General features: G+C 43.8%; 1 long non-coding RNA gene across 1 annotated transcript; it reads left to right on the forward strand.

Annotated features, from left to right (window-relative positions):
• On the forward strand, positions 2,228-3,095 carry LOC109127058. The gene is made up of 4 exons (XR_002033785.1): positions 2,228-2,265; positions 2,352-2,565; positions 2,648-2,853; positions 2,979-3,095. It is a non-coding gene; the product is annotated as an uncharacterized LOC109127058 (long non-coding RNA).

A 3,337-nucleotide genomic window follows, 5' to 3' on the forward strand; every position in this document is an offset into this window, starting at 1 on the left:
CCAAGTTAAAAAATTGTGTTTGGGGATTCCTCCGGAGGTCCAAACAATCTTATGCCACGGCACCGAAGGCAACTCTTCACCTAGCGCTGAACAGATCCTACCGGTTGAGTGACTGTCCTTCACTCGATCATTAATCCACCAGGTATGAGAGTCTTCTTCCTCCGTTAGTTGTAGAGCCGATAATTCAGCTTGATAACTAACTTGGGCCTCCGACCTTGCAGGTGGTAATCTCCAGTTCCCTCTTCTCCATAGATCCGCCAGGACTGCACTTTTGGGAATACCTATAGATAGATCCCCACTCAAGGAGTCGCTCATTCTCCCTAGCTTACACCAACGATCTGACCAGAAGCGACACTTTCGTCCATTTCCTAGCTTCACCATTATCCAAGGGTAAGCTTCTTCTCTTATCTTTAAAAGTTTTTTCGCTATCCAAGAGTGTTGGCTATTTGATTTCGTGACCCAGAAATTGCTCAAGTTACCAGCAAGGACAGCTTCTTTGAACCAAGCTACCCAAATCGACCCAGATCTAAAGAAAAGCAGCCATATAAGTTTAACTAGACAAGTCTTGTTCCACTTTTTTAGATCTCGTATGCCTAACCCTCCTTCTGATTTTGCAGTGACAACCGTGCTCCAAGCAACTCGCGCTGAATGGTGTCCCTCAAGGCAACCCTTCCATAAGAACATTCCACAAAGAGAGTTCAAAGTGTCGATACATTTCTTTGGCAGCACCAATGCAGAGCACCAGAAATTTGTGATACCAGCTATGACAGTATTTAGCATTTGCAACCGGCCTGCAAAAGAGAGAGTTCTGGTCGACCAGCTATTGAGTTTTGTTTTCACACGCTGAATGAGAGGAGCACAGTCAAGCAGCGTAAGTTTTTTGGTGCATAGAGAAATATCCAAATAGCGTATAGGGAGTTGGCCATGAGCAATGCCTGATGCTGCCTTGGTTTGATCAATTTCAGGCTGATGCAGTCCGGATGCAAAGAAACTTATTTTGGGGAGACTGATCGCAAGTCCTGAGGCCTCTTCGAATGATTTTAGTTCTTGGAGGACACTTAGTACAGAAGAAAGGGATCCATCAGTAAAAATTAAAAGGTCATCAGCAAAGCACAAGTGCGTGAGTTTTAACCTCTGACATTTGTAGTGATATTAGAATTTACCCTCCTCAGCTGCTTTATCTAACATGACTGATAAACAATTCATGACAAGGACAAAGAGGTAGGGTGAGAGTGGATCTCCCTGTCGCAAACCTCTACATCCTTTAAAGTAGCCGTGTACAGACCCATTGAAGCCCACAGAAAAAGACGGAGTACAGACACACGCTTTTAGCCACCTTAGGTAAAGTTCAGGGACTTCTATTCCTCGCAGACAACCGAATATAAATTCCCATCTAACCGTATCAAACGCTTTTGCAATGTCTACTTTGATAGTGATACGCTTAGGTCCTTTTTCTTTTTGATATCCATTGACCAAGTCTGCAGCTAACAGTGTATTCTCAACTAACAACCTTCCTTTAATGAATGCAGTTTGGTTCTTTTGAATCAGGTCAGGGAGAACATGCTTCAACCTTGAGACAAGGAGCTTTGAGATGACTTTATAAAGGGTATTCAAGCAGGATATGGGTCTGAAGTCTGAGATAAGAGAAGCACCAGGGGACTTGGGAATCAGGGCTAGGATAGTTGCATTTACAGCCGCTGGGAGGAAAGCTGAATGAAAGAACTGCATAATGCTACCAGTAACATCCGAGCCAAGAATTTCCCAAGCAGTCTTGTAGAAATTTGAGGTGAACCCATCAGGGCCTGGAGCCTTATTCCCATTAATTTTAAACATCACTCTCTTAATCTCTTCTGACGTGGGAAGCTTTATCATTGTTTGTTTCAGCTCAGGGGAACAATGGTATTGGATAATACTTTGAAGCCAGTTAAGAGAGACAGCGATTGGTGGCAGAGAGTGGGGACCAATAATGGATTGGAAGTGTGCTACTGCTATTCGACTCATTTCTAGAGGGTCATCCACCATAGTGCCTGAAGTCGAGGAGAAGGATCTTATGGCATTGAAGGCGTTTCTGGTTAAAGTCACTCGATGAAAGTAAGATGTGTTCAAGTCCCCTTCTTTTAACCAGTTGATACGAGATCTTTGTTTGAAATAGGCTTCTTCAATCTTTCTGAGGAATTCCCATCGAGTGTGAAGAGCACGTTCTTGTTGGAATAGGGCAGAAGAAGGTGTGGTCATCGCTTGTACCTGCACATTGTTTAATAAAAGGTTAGCCTCTCGCACTCGAGTCTGAATATCCGAAAAATTATCTCTGGAAAGTGTTTTAATATCTCGCTTTATTGTTTTCTGTTTAGCACTCAAAACAGCTAAACTTGTTTCCAAGGGATGTAAAGTTCCAGCCAAGATCCATGCAGTCTCAATCGTTTGGAGGAATTGGGGATGAGAGGTTAGGAAGTTAAAGAATTTGAAAGGTTTGGTGCCAGCACACGGGAGGGAGGTTTCCAGGTTGAGAAGACAAGGCGAATGATCAGAAACTTCAGAAGCCAGGAAGGAAGCCACACTATTGGGGTATAAAGCTAGCCAGTGGTTGTTAACTAGCAGTCGATCTAGTTTTTTTGCTATAGGGTTTGAGGGATTTTTATTGGACCAGGTGAAGAAGGGACCTTGATGACGGAGATCAAACAGCTCCATTTGCAGGAGGCAATCGCGAAGTTCTATCATACGCGAGGACCAGTGATCAACATTCGGGTTTGAGTGCTCAGCTGGATGGATGATTTGGTTGAAATCCCCTCCAAGAAGCCAAGGTTGTGAATCCAACTGGAGTCTTTGTTGAAGGTTGATCAACTCACACCAGAGGTCAGTTCGTTCGTCTCCTAAGTTAGGAGCATATAGAGCTGTGAAGATAAATCTATGCCCTCCCTGAATTGTGACTTCAGTGGTTATCATATGCCTCGATTGATGAAGAACCGTAATATTGGCAGGAGATTTCCACACGATGATTACTCTACCATCCGGATCAGAAGCATGGTTAGAGACAAATTGCCAACCAGGACAGGTAAGGTTCATAACTCTGTTCAAATTTGGTTCCTTGATATGGGTTTCTAAGATAGCACCAAAAAGAGGCTTATGGGTTGCAAGCTAGTTAGAAAAAGGTCGATGTTTATCCAGATCGTTTAGACCTCGGATGTTCCAAAAAAATGGTTGTATATACATGGTTAAGGGTTTGGGGTGGATTTAAGAGCGGTGAGGAGTCTCCCCCATGGGGGGGAGGAGACACCACATATAGAGAAGGGGTAGTTTTTGCAGGTTCCAGCGGGGGTGAGGAAACAATGGAAGGGTT

This window comes from Camelina sativa, chromosome 10, assembly GCF_000633955.1.
Source record: "Camelina sativa cultivar DH55 chromosome 10, Cs, whole genome shotgun sequence".
In the NCBI taxonomy this organism is placed as follows: domain Eukaryota; kingdom Viridiplantae; phylum Streptophyta; class Magnoliopsida; order Brassicales; family Brassicaceae; genus Camelina; species Camelina sativa.